A 14,755-nucleotide genomic window follows, 5' to 3' on the forward strand; every position below is an offset into this window, starting at 1 on the left:
ATTAATGACAGTAATGTATGAAACCAGATTCATTATGGCATTAATGACAGTAATGTATGAAACCAGATTCATTATGACATTAATGACAGTAATGTATGAAACCAGATTCATTATGGCATTAATGACAGTAATGTATGAAACCAGATTCATTATGGCATTAATGACAGTAATGTATGAAACCAGATTCATTATGCCATTAATGACAGTAATGTATGAAACCAGATTCATTATGGCATTAATGACAGTAATGTATGAAACCAGATTCATTATGGCATTAATGACAGTAATGTATGAAACCAGATTCATTACAGTATTAATGACAGTAATGTATGAAACCAGATTCATTACAGCATTAATGACAGTAATGTATGAAACCAGATTCATTACAGTATTAATGACAGTAATGTATGAAACCAGATTCATTATGGCATTAATGACAGTAATGTATGAAACCAGATTCATTATGACATTAATGACAGTAATGTATGAAACCAGATTCATTATGGCATTAATGACAGTAATGTATGAAACCAGATTCATTATGGCATTAATGACAGTAATGTATGAAACCAGATTCATTATGGCATTAATGACAGTAATGTATGAAACCAGATTCATTATGCCATTAATGACAGTAATGTATGAAACCAGATTCATTATGGCATTAATGACAGTAATGTATGAAACCAGATTCATTATGGCATTAATGACAGTAATGTATGAAACCAGATTCATTATGGCATTAATGACAGTAATGCATGAAACCAGATTCATTACAGCATTAATGACAGTAACGTATGAAACCAGATTCACTACAGCATTAATGACAGTAATGTATGAAACCAGATTCATTACAGCATTAATGACAGTAATGTATGAAACCAGATTCATTACAGCATTAATGACAGTAATGTATGAAACCAGATTCATTACAGCATTAATGACAGTAATGTATGAAACCAGATTCATTATGGCATTAATGACAGTAATGTATGAAACCAGATTCACTACAGCATTAATGACAGTAATGTATGAAACCAGATTCATTACAGCATTAATGACAGTAATGTATGAAACCAGATTCATTATGGCATTAATGACAGTAATGCATGAAACCAGATTCATTACAGCATTAATGACAGTAATGTATGAAACCAGATTCACTACAGCATTAATGACAGTAATGTATGAAACCAGATTCATTATGCCATTAATGACAGTAATGTATGAAACCAGATTCATTATGGCATTAATGACAGTAATGTATGAAACCAGATTCATTATGGCATTAATGACAGTAATGTATGAAACCAGATTCATTATGGCATTAATGACAGTAATGTATGAAACCAGATTCATTATGGCATTAATGACAGTAATGTATGAAACCAGATTCACTACAGCATTAATGACAGTAATGTATGAAACCAGATTCATTACAGCATTAATGACAGTAATGTATGAAACCAGATTCATTATGGCATTAATGACAGTAATGTATGAAACCAGATTCACTACAGCATTAATGACAGTAATGTATGAAACCAGATTCATTACAGCATTAATGACAGTAATGTATGAAACCAGATTCATTATGGCATTAATGACAGTAATGCATGAAACCAGATTCATTACAGCATTAATGACAGTAATGTATGAAACCAGATTCACTACAGCATTAATGACAGTAATGTATGAAACCAGATTCATTATGCCATTAATGACAGTAATGTATGAAACCAGATTCATTATGGCATTAATGACAGTAATGTATGAAACCAGATTCATTATGGCATTAATGACAGTAATGTATGAAACCAGATTCATTATGGCATTAATGACAGTAATGCATGAAACCAGATTCATTACAGCATTAATGACAGTAATGTATGAAACCAGATTCACTACAGCATTAATGACAGTAATGCATGAAACCAGATTCATTACAGTATTAATGACAGCAATCTATTAAACCAGATTAATTCAGTAGTGGTGCATGGGTAAAATCATTGGGGAAGCCAATCCAGAAAAGAAATCAATTTTACAACCTATGTGTTGTGATAATTGCTTTGTTTGCTCTATAACCTGTTAGTTCATATGCCTTGCCACTGTGATATATAGACCTAAAGGCAGAGACAATAAGAAGACACAGTGGCAGAATAAATTCAACCTTACATTTGTTTCATCACAAAACCAGAGCACAGGGGTGAAGGTAAGGTGGTACGGTCCGGTACAGTACTGCATCCCGGCAAAATAAATAGTAGGGGTACGCCGTACCGGTAAAACGTGAGTTTATCACAATAAATACAACATCCCCAAAAACTATAGGCTATTACACAATTTTTTAACATTACTGCATGTCAGCCACATTATTTTTTTTATAATTGACTGGAAACCGGGTGGTATTTGCTCCAAATTGCATTGTGGTCTGAGGAGAATACTTCCATTTTGTCAAGGTGAGTGGCCGAGACCGAGGCGTGTGCGGACAACAGCGGATGCGTCAATTCAGGCTACAAGTGTCGGCCCAATGACAATCACAGAATGTCATTACAATACACGGAGGTGTTCTGTAACAGATGTCTCTTTCCATTCATCAAATTGCGGGTTGGGGTTCGGATGTTGAAATGATTTTGTGAGTGGACAAATGTGCACGGGGTAGCCTACAGGAGCGCCTTTGTTTAAGTGTGACAATCAGATGAAAACAGAATGTTCTGGTTGTGTTTATGCTACATTAAAATGCATAGGCTATGTGTCCATGAGGCTAGAGGAAGCTAAGCTTTCCCTAAAGTAAATTGAATTAAATTGCCAAAATGATAGTATAGCCTAAATAGCTTACTCCTGTCTATACAGAAATAAATAAACTCATTCAATATAGGCTACTACACCAGAAAGGATGACTTGGCCACAGGAGGTCATTTACATTTTAGCATACGCTCTTATCCAGAGCGACTTACAGTTAGTGATTGCATACATTTTTCATACTGGCCCCCCGTGGGAAGCAAACCCACAACCATGGTGTTGAAAGCACCAAGCTCTACCAACTGAGCTACAGGGGACTATTGCTTCTTAATAAAAAATAAATAATGTTATGGCATAGCCTACAGTCTGAAGGGCCCGCAATTTGGGCAGCGCGCGTTGCAGATACCAAATAGATGATTGTTGAGTTGTGACTGTCAGTGAAAAGCAGAGAGACCCAGCCAGGCATATCGCATTATTTAAAAATACAATCGCGGAAAAACAGTTTGGGAGCAAATGGCTATTGTTGTAAAGAGATGACAATGAAATGACTCCAATCTGTCTTTTAGTTATCCAAATTCTTAACTTAATTGAGCGAACAGTAGCCTATCTTATTGGCACCAGCAGAGAACATCGTCCATATCCCCAGTGAGTGTACATATTCACTGTCTTTATCATTGGGTCTGTGCCACTTGTTTGTTTTAGGACAATAATTTCCTCCTTTAGGTTAGATGGACGTCATATTGTATTTGTGTCTCCCGTTTTCGTAGGCTAATTATACGGATCAGACAACATCGTTTTATTGATCAGTTTGTCAGTGTCACAGAGTAGCCTACCCCATAATTTTTGTAGTATAAAAAAAATAGAAATTAAATCTACTTTCACCCCGGAGAGCAACATCTGTCCGATGAAGTCCACAAAACATATTGCACATAACAAACAGTTACATGACCTACGGCATGGTCAAGCAAGGTAATGTTTCTGACATTTTCAGACTACTAAACAACTCTTGATTTAGAACCACAGAGGGTTACCTCAAGTCACAAAGAAAACAGGAGCTGCCTCCACTATTCCAGCACCATTTCAACTTCAACATCATCAAATCACCTATGCTTTGTCTAATACAGTGACAACTAAAATATACCAAAAACTATTTAGTCCAATCAACGTCAGCTAAATATGATGTGGCTGTCCATGGTACTGATTTATGTGTGTGTGTGTGCGTGTGTGTGTGTGTGCGTGCAAGTAGAACAAACATATTGGCTCAACCTACTTGTAGAGAAACACCAATGCCATCCTCCTCTTTCATGTTGCCTAAACTGTCTATGACTCTGTCACACAGTACACACTTTTAGTTTTTGTCGTCCTCGGCTACCTGGCTAAAATGCTTCCTTGCTAGCCTAACTTCCTTTCATGGGCAAAGATGAGCCAGCTAGTTAACATTAGCCACCTAGCTACATATTGAATTTCCATCCTCTCAGGCCAGGGGCACAATGTATGAATTTATGGTTGGATCAGAATCGCCATTATAATCATTGGCCAGTATGGAGAATTAAGTAAAACCACAAGTCGAAATCCCTATCTTCATCCATGGCTAATTTAGCTTAAGGGATAATTTTAGCTAGCTAGCTAGCCACCGGAGGACAACAACACAATGAGATGCAACAATTACAAATGTTTCTGTCAATAATTACGTTTGGCTTGTGATGTGATTGGTCTGAAGCCAAATCCAACCAGGACCCTTCACAGCTGAGCTCACTCAGTTTAGCTCAACACTGATTGGCTATTTTTTATTTTTATTATTAGAATCAAAAGGAGGCCAAATGCTCGCTGACTTCCCTTGCATTCCATGCTACGGGCGACAACAATGCCGTACTCTTTCTGACCAGACAGCATCAGATACTGTAGATACACTACACATGCTGAGACAGAGGGGCCGCTGTTTCATCCGCTCAGAGGCTTTCTCCGGTGAGATACATTCAACCTCTTGCGAATTGAAGGACATTTATGAGACACAGAGAGACTAAAGTTAAATTATTTAGAATGTTTTCTTCTTGGTAAATTTTTTTGGGAGAAGCCTGGCTTCCCTTGGCATCCACGAATACACACCACTGGATTCATTACAGGATTAATGACAGTAATGTATGAAACCAGATTCATTGCAGCATTAATGATAGTAATGTATGAAACCAGATTAATTATGGCATTAATGACAGTAATGTATGAAACCAGATTCATTATGGCATTAATGATAGTAATGCATGAAACCAGATTCATTACAGCATTAATGACAGTAATGTATGCGTTTGGTCTCTCTCTCTCCCCGTCTCTCTCTCTCTCTCTCTCTCTCTCTCTCTCTCTCTCTCTCTCTCTCTCTCTCTCTCTCTCTCTCTCTCTCTCTCTCTCTCTCTCTCTGTCTCTCCTTTCATTTGTAACCTCTGGTCTGTGATTTACAATCTCAATATGTGCGTGCGTTCAAGTGTGTGTGTGTGCGTGAGTGCACGTGTGCACCCAAGTGTGTGTGTTTGTGTGTGCGTGTTTGTGTAGCCTACATAGCAAATTCCCCAGTGTTAAATGAAGACTGAACGTGTGGTCCCGTATAGACACTGAACAGTATAAACACTGAACAGTTGAATTAACGCACTGCTTAGCGTAATGTTTATTTGCATATTTCCCAGAGTGCCTTGCCATCAAGTGAATTGTACAGTTACCACCCATGACTGTATTTGTTAGTGGCAGAGACATGCTTGTTGCATTCATCCATTTTCAACCCTATGGCCTTTGTCAAGTGAGGTCCTAAGTTAATATGTTATTCAAATGTAATTATTTAACACAATACAATGTGTATTTCATAAGGCCTTGTTTTGAGAGCATACACAAAAAAAATACTTGGTTGCTTGGATGACCCAACTGCTGGGTTGCAGGCATTGGGTCACTTAGTTGGGTTGTTTTTTAAAGAAGAGCAAGGTTGGCTTGTTGATGCTGGGTTATTGAGATATGATCCAGTGGGTCAGATCAGAAGACTGGAGGCTTGGCTTAGTAGAGGCGTGGCTTTCAGGACTTTATTTTTGGCTACCCGTGAGAGTAAATGTTATTCCGGTTAATATTTTCTGTTGAATTGTTATCACATTACTGTCAAATAGTGACACTTTTGTTTCTTTAATGAAGTGCACAGAAGTGTATGAAAATCGTAAAAGCTTATACAGGGAGTCAGGGATTAGCATGTCTCTTGAGGAAGCTTAAAAGAGATTTTGGCTTGGAAAAGTTGAATATTTTCAGAAGGAGTTGGGTAATTGGTTAAGGGAGGAGGATTGGAGGATTGGAGGGAAAGAGGAGGTTGAGAAGACTGAGGGAGGCAGAGGATGGGTTGGAATCTATTGAAGCTAGCAATAACAAGTGGGAGGCTATGTCGAGGAAGATTGGTGTCAAGTTCAAACAGAGTGAGCCGGACGCCAGTTCGAGTACTGGAGATGAAATGGAAGGGGTAGAAGGCATTGTGAGGAAAGGCCTGTATCTTGATTTGCGCTTAGGTACAGGGCACCATTTGAAGGGAGTGATTTTCTGGGGTAGTGTTAAGTCTGCAGGTAGCTTAGTGGTTAAGAGCGTTGTGACAGTAACCGAAAAGTCGCTGGTTCTAATCCCAGAGCCGACTAGGTGAAAAATCTGTCTGTGCCCTTGAGCAAGGCACTTAACCCTAATTGCTCCTGTAAGTCGCTCTGGATAAGAGCGTCTGCTAAATGACAAAAAAAAAAGAAAAGTTTCTGGTGTTTGTGATGTTTGGTGCGACGCAGATCCAGAGGTGACACAGTCTGTTCTTTTGATTCAGAGTCTTTACTGGACAAAGTAACGTTAGGATATATTATGAGTTATGCTGTTAGAGCATTTGTGCCGAATACACTGCAGTGTTACAGGTGTCACGTTTATGGGTAAGTCGCAGCGGTGTGTAGAGGAGAGATTCCAAGATGTGGGAAGTGTCCAGGAGGACACGGGACAGAGGAATATGTAGTTTCGGTGGAAAAAGTTGTGTATGTCAACTGTAGGGGTGCCCATGTTGCTTGGGATCCGAGGTGTCCGGTGCGAGAGAGGAAAGTTGAGGTGGCCAGGGTCAGAGGAATGCATAAGATGTCATACGATGATGCAGTGAAGAAAGTAGAGGAGGGTGGATTAAGGGCGAGGGATTCTGAGTAGATCTGTGTCAGAACAGAGGGATAGGCCAATGAGTGATATACAGTGGGGGAAAAAAGTATTTAGTCAGCCACCAATTGTGCAAGTTCTCCCACTTAAAAAGATGAGAGAGGCCTGTCATTTCATCATAGGTACACGTCAACTATGACAGACAAATTGAGAAAAAAAAATCCAGAAAATCACATTGTAGGATTTTTTAATGAATCTATTTGCAAATTATGGTGGAAAATAAGTATTTGGTCACCTACAAACAAGCAAGATTTCTGGCTCTCACAGACCTGTAACTTCTTCTTTAAGAGGCTCCTCTGTCCTCCACTCGTTACCTGTGTTAATGGCACCTGTTTTAACTTGTTATCAGTATAAAAGACACCTGTCCACAACCTCAAACAGTCACACTCCAAACTCCACTATGGTCAAGACCAAAAGAGCTGTCAAAGGACACCAGAAACAAAATTGTAGACCTGCACCAGGCTGGGAAGACTGAATCTGCAATAGGTAAGCAGCTTGGTTTGAAGAAATCAACTGTGGGAGCAATTATTAGGAAATGGAAGACATACAAGACCACTGATAATCTCCCTCAATCTGGGGCTCCACGCAAGATCTCACCCCGTGGGGTCAAAATGATCACAAGAACGGTGAGCAAAAATCCCAGAACCACGGGGGACCTAGTGAATGACCTGCAGAGAGCTGGGACCAAAGTAACAAAGCCTACATCAGTAACACACTACTCCGCCAGGGACTCAAATCCTGCATTGCCAGACGTGTCCCCCTGCTTAAGCCAGTACATGTCCAGGCCCATCTGAAGTTTGCTAGAGTGCATTTGGATGATCCAGAAGAGGATTGGGAGAATGTCATATGGTCAGATGAACCAAAATATAACTTTTTGGTAAAACTCAACTCATCGTGTTTGGAGGACAAAGAATGCTGAGTTGCATCCAAAGAACACCATACCTACTGTGAAGCATGGGGGGTGGAAACTTCATGCTTTGGGGCTGTTTTTTCTGCAAAGGGACCAGGACTGACTGATCCGTGTAAAGGAAAGAATGAATGGGGCCATGTATCGTGAGATTTTGAGTGAAAACCTCCTTCCATCAGCAAGGGCATTGAAGATGAAACGTGGCTGGGTCTTTTAGCATGACAATGATCCCAAACACACCTCCCGGGCAACGAAGGGGTGGCTTCGTAAGAAGCATTTCAAGGTCCTGGAGTGGCCTAGCCAGTCTCCAGATCTCAACCCCATAGAAAATCTTTGGAGGGAGTTGAAAGTCCGTGTTGCTTAGCGACAGCCCCAAAACATCACTGCTCTAGAGGAGATCTGCATGGAGGAATGGGCCAAAATACCAGCAACAGTGTGTGAAAACCTTGTGAAGACTTACAGAAAACGTTTGACCTGTGTCATTGCCAACAAGGGATATACAACAAAGTATTGAGAAACTTTTGTTATTGACCAAATACTTATTTTCCACCATAATTTGCAAATAAATTCATAAAAAATCCTACAATGTGATTTTCTGGAGAAAAAAAATCTCATTTTGTCTGTCATAGTTGACATGTACCTATGATGAAAATGACAGGCCTCTCTCATCTTTTTAAGTGGGAGAACTTGCACAATTGGTGGCTGACTAAATACTTATTTTCCCCACTGTATGTTTCAGTAAGGTTGGCTTCTTAGCATTCATAGCAATGGTTATCAACTGTACCACAGAAATGGAACGTAAGTCACAGAAAATAGATGTTGTGGTGGCAGCTGCAGAGAAGTCCTTGGGGGTATGAGATTTGAGTTCAGAAGTTACAGGGTGTGTTTAGGGGTGGTGTCCCGTCCTCCCTGGCCATTGGCATGGTGCAGGAGCAGATAGGGTCAAAGTAGTGGAATGGGGTAGTGTGTTTTAATGAGTGTAGGTGGCAACTGCAGAGAAGTACCTGGGTGTACGAGATTTTACTGCAGAAGAGTAAATGGGGTGGTGATTTATATTTTGATGAAATAGTGGTATATAGTGTGATGTCACGAGAGGCTGTGTCCTGGAGGGACGTTACATCCCCCTGAGGTGGCTGCAAACCCAGACAGCTATGGCTCCATCTGCTGGTATGGTCGGGAACTCCACCCCTCTATGGCCAATCTTTCCCACGCAGCTGAAACAAATGAGGAGCTGATGAGCTGAAGGTTTGGGGAAGGGAAGAGACACAGTCTCCAACCTGGGCTCTCTGGAGGACAAGAGTGCTGCACGTCCACTTCCATGAGGAATATAAGGATTTGGAGATACTTACCTTTGGGAAATACTCACCTTTGGATATATGCACCTGTGGAAATACGTGAGAGACATTTGGAAGGACTTTTTGCTGGGTTGGCACTAGCTGCAACGTGGACTACAGTAAGGCTGGGGAAAAGTTATCTGAGCGAGTGAGAATTATGATTTTGGATGTGGAAGAGACATCCCTGAACTGTTAACCCTTAAAGAGCCACAAGAGAACAGAATTTTGTTATATTTTCGTTAATTTCCCAAGACCTATAATAAAATCCTTGTTTTGTTTGAACCTTGTCTCCTTGCACTACTTGAGCAATCCCGCTGAAAGCTGTGTAGCCTCTCGTGACGTCACAATAGGTATAGGGTTAGTTGGTGGGTAGGATAAGGTGTTGGGTTTTAATTAGTATAGGGTTAGTTGGTAGGGTAATTAGGCATTTATTTCCCATTTTGTATCACAGAGTGTAATGGATTTATACTGTAGTTCAGTTGGGGGCAGTAATGCTACATATTGGATGCCAACTGCTGTAGGGCACGTGATCAATGACGTCTGTAGCTTTTTGTCGAACAACCACCTGATTGGTTTGGTAGAAGACAAAAAGACTACCCTGCGCACGTGTTGATCAATTCTTGAGTAATTAACCTATTTTCGACACAATTGTCTGGAAATGCTCAATGCTTCAGGAAGCTTTGTTTCCCCATCACTAGCTGTGTTAGCCCAGTCGCTAGCTTATCCAGCGTCAGTGATACATAGAGCAACCATGTACTATCTATGGAAAACAACTGCAACCTTTTTGCAAGCAACATTGGTAAAACAAACAAAATAAAATAAAAAATGTACCTCATAACGTGTTTCAGATGACAGATGGCCATTAGCCCAGTAATGCCAATATACTGTAGGTCTCTGGCTGCGTTGACGATGCATGCCATATGATAAGCTGCTAAATAGATTCAGATAGCTGATATACTGAGAGAGAGTGTGACAATCAAATACAACAGACTGGAGATCTTACAACTAGACAAAAAGGAAATGTTAATTCCAGAATCCAACACAGAAACACAGACACATTAGAGACAGAGCCTCTTCCCCTCTTTATCGCAGGATTGTGAAATGTTGACATGAGTTAATTTTGAATAATAATTTTAACAATTAAAACAAATGTACAAATGAGCTAACTCGTATGTAAAGATTAAACATCTTAGTCTAAACTACTGTACATTAGATCATTGAGTTGTAACAAGTAGCTATTATTGCTACATGTTAAAACATAATTTTCAGGTGAACAACAAAAGCACCCATAGCATATAGGATATGCCCTTAGTCTCTTGGGACATTGATTGGGACCTCTCTTTATCTGGAAACAGACTTTCACTTTCTGAGGACAGAAAACAACACAAAGCAACAGACTCCATTATTAAATTAGACAGCACTGACTATTATGTTGCTATTATCTCTCTGTGCTCAAAGGTTTCCCCTCTAGGGAATCTTTTCATAATGTCCCACAAAATGACCTGCCATAACCAGTAGGGTCAGTGCTATCCGTGATCCTTGGGACGTCCCTACCCTAAACCCTAACCCTAACCTTAACCCCTACCTTAACCTTAACCCTTACCTAACCTTAACCCTTACCTTAACCATTTTAAATTTCAACTTCAATGAGGGGTAGGGATGTCCGAAGGATCCCGGATCTATCCAGTAGCCTACACTCTCCCTTTACTGACAGCTGGAGCTGCAATTTAACCCTCTTCCATGGCTGTTATCTACAAATGCATTTGGAGACTTGGTTTTTAATTTTCAATGATTAAATCAAGATACAGTAGCTAGCTAATAGGAAGTTAGCTAGCGGATTACATTTAATTCACTTAGATACACAGTGTGTAAAGTTAGTTAGCTAGCTAGCAGCTCAGTTGAGGTAGCCTACAAAGTGGCCTACTGTAGCCAGCTAGCTAGCTAGCTAATAATACATTGTGTTTTAACATTTAAAACGTGTATTTACTTACTTTAATAGGTTCTCCCACGGCCTCCATGTTTTGGGGTCCTTACAAAAACAAAATAATGGGCAATCTTCACGATTTATTGGGTGTAGCAAAGCGCAGCCAGGCCACCATGTGGACGAATTGAGACGAGGCCAGAAGTTTGTGTGTCACCAGAGCAGTTTAGAAGGTGTTGCGACGTTTGACTTTACCAGCGAAATCCACTTCCAATGTAAATAAATCGCAGACTGTCTGCCATGCTTGATAACTTGAAAACTAGCACTTGAAACTAGCATACTCAACAATGCTCTACAAAATGTGACTTACACGGATGGAAAACATTGGCCCGACGTAACACCCAGCACCCCTTCTACGGGCGTGTGGGGGGAGGTTGTTGAAATGTAACATCCAATCAAAATCTTGCCACTGGGAGCCAGCAGACCATTCAAACGGTTTTTGCAGTACAAAATTCTCCAGAACTCTAAGGGAGGCACGACAACCGACGTGATTTTGGAGGTATGGCAACCGAGACTAGGGTTATCCGAACAACGCAACCTGTCACATTATGCAATTGATGGTTAAATTAACCCATGTTTGGGTAATCTGAACAGCACAACATGTAGGGTGAATTACACAACCTTATACATTATGTTGACGTTCAAAGCAATGTGGATTTCCATAGGTATTTTTTATCACCCACAACCTGTATGCACAATAAGTGCCAGGATTGGGAGAAAATTTGAGACTACCTAAATCATCTAAACTGGAACAACCGTTTCAGTAACGGGTAAAATAAATCCAAGTAACATATTGGATCAGTTAAAAAAATGTATGTCATTTATATTTGAGAAGCATAAGATTAATTAATCAATCAATCTACATGCAAAAACATAGATATTGAAACAAACAATTCTTAAAATATACCTGCAATAGAGAATGCTGGGAAATATGCTAATGATGGCTGTGGTTTTGGTTAAACTGGTTATTAACACCAACACTGGGTTATTTTACACCGATGAGTGTTAATTTATCACTTACAGAATTAATTATGTTGAGAGTGTAGGCTCTCAAAATAAGGCCTTATGAAATACGTATTGTGTTAAATAATTACATTTTAATGATAACATATTCGCTCCGGATCTCACTTGGTGTATTCCAGTGGTCACCAACCTTTTCTGTGTCAAGATCAAGATCAAAATGCAAGCCAAGATCTACCGCTCAGATTAGTTTAAATCATGATTTTAAAAAAGTATAAAGCCTATGCAGCATTAACCAATTAAAAACAGTTATGTAGCAGTGAGGTTTGTGCAGTAGGCTGTAGGCCTACTGCCTATGGAGTTGGAGTGAGTAGTCATGCTGTACTTCGCTCTGTAGATAATATGACACACATTACATTACAATGGAACGATTTTATTAGTGTAATGTTAGCTAGCTACATAGTTCTCTTTGTATCAAAGATAAAGGTGTAGTATAGAGAAACTATCGAGGTTAGCTAGCCAGCTACATTCGTTCGCAGCGACGCCGTTTTTCAAACAAAGTCAACACCGCAGCCATTGCTAGCTAGCCAACACTACCAGCTAGCAGTACTGTAGCAACTAAATACAATATAATTTTAGCCAGCTACATTCGTTAGCTGTGACGCCCGTTTTCAAACAAAGTCAACACCGCAGCCATTGCTAGCTAGCCAACACTACCAGCTAGCAGTACTGTAGCAACTAAATACAATATAATTTTAGCCAGCTACATTCATTTGCTTCGACACCGTTTTTCAAACAAAGTCAACACCGCAGCCATTGCTAGCTAGCCAACACTACCAGTTAGCAGTACTGTAGCAACTAAATACAATATAATTTTAGTCAATGAGAATTTTGCAACGTAAAGCTTCACTTTCTGAACATTCGAGATGTGTAGTCCACTTGTGTAGCTAGCATGACTGACTTTGTGCTAGCTAGCCAACGTTTAATTATTTCTGCGTTATGAAAGGAACTAGACACGGACACGAATGATCTGTTTAGTGTGTTAACACACTATTGGTAGTTTGTTGTAACCAATTATTGGTGCTAAACCGTGTGTTATTGGATGCTAGCATGCTAGTTAGCTATGGCGTCATAGGATACGGTGCCCTGGGCGGTTTTCACGGAAGAATACTGTACCAAGTTAGCTAGCTCAATAAACTAAGTTAGTGTCTATTCCTAGAAAACATTGAACCGCTGTAGTTTACAACAATTATAATTTCTAAAGTGGAAGTTGGGAGAGTTATATTTGAGTGTTTCAGTGAAACGTAAGTGAGGGAGGCCCTGCTCTCTCGCTTCCCCAGATGTTTAGTTAATTTTATTCCGATCTCTTTTGCATTATTGTAGCCTTTTCTGTAGCCTGTCAACTATGTGTCTGTCTATCCCTGTTCTCTCCTCTCTGCACAGGCCATACAAACGCTTCACACCACGTGGCTGTTGCCACTCTAATCTGGTGGTCCCTGCGCGCACAACCCATGTGGAGTTCCAGGTCTCCGGCAGCCTCTGAAACTGCCGTTCTGCGGCCAACAAGGCAGAGTTAATCTCAGCCTATACTACCCTCCAGTCCCTCGACTTCTTGGCGCTGACGGAAACATGGATTACCACAGAAAACACTGCTACTCCTAATGCTCTTTCCTCGTCTGATCATGTGTTCACGCATACCCAGAGAGAATCTGGTCAGCATGGCGGTGGCACAGGAATCCTCATCTCTCCCAAGTGGACATTCTCTCTTTTCACCCTGACCCATCTGTCTATCTCCTCATTTGAATTCCATGCTGTCACAGTCACTAGCCCATTCAAGCTTAACATCCTTATCATTTATCGCCCTCCAGGTTCCCTTGGAGAGTTCATCAATGAGCTTGACGCCTTCATAAGTTCCTTTCCTGAGGATGGCTCACCCCTCACAGTTCTGGGTGACTTTAACCTCCTTACGTCTGCCTTTGACTAATTTCTCTCTGCCTCCTTTCCACTCCTTTCCTCTTTTGACCTCACCCTTTCCCCTCCTCTCTTCTCCAGACCATTTCCGGAGATCTTCTCCCTTACCTCACCTCGCTCATCAACTCATCCTTGACCGCTGGCTATGTCCCTTCTGTCTTCAAAATGCGAGAGTTGCACCCCTCCTCAAAAAACCTACACCTACCTACACTCCGATGTCAAGAACTACAGACCAGTATCCCTTCTTTCTCTTCTCTCCAAAACTCTTGAGCGTGCCGTCTCTAGCCAACTCTCCTGCTATCTCTCTCAGAATTACCTTCTTGATCCAAACCAGTCAGGTTTCAAGACTGGTCATTCAACTGAGACTGCTCTTCTCTGTGTCACAGAGGCTCTCTGCACTGCTAAAGCTAACTCTCTCTCCTCTGCTCTTATCCTTCTAGACCTATCTGCTTCCTTTGATACTGTGAACAATCAGATCCTCCTCTCCACCCTCTCCGAGTTGGGCATCTCCGGCACTGCCTGACAGGTCTCTCCTACCAGGTGGCGTGGCGAGAATCTGTCTCCGCACCACGTGCTCTCACCACTGGTGTCCCCCAGGGCTCAGTTCTAGGCCCTCTCCTATTCTCTCTATACACCAAGTCACTTGGCTCTGTCATATCCTCACATGGTCTC

Source organism: Coregonus clupeaformis, unplaced genomic scaffold (assembly GCF_020615455.1).
Source record: "Coregonus clupeaformis isolate EN_2021a unplaced genomic scaffold, ASM2061545v1 scaf1218, whole genome shotgun sequence".
NCBI classification, from domain to species: Eukaryota; Metazoa; Chordata; class Actinopteri; order Salmoniformes; family Salmonidae; genus Coregonus; species Coregonus clupeaformis.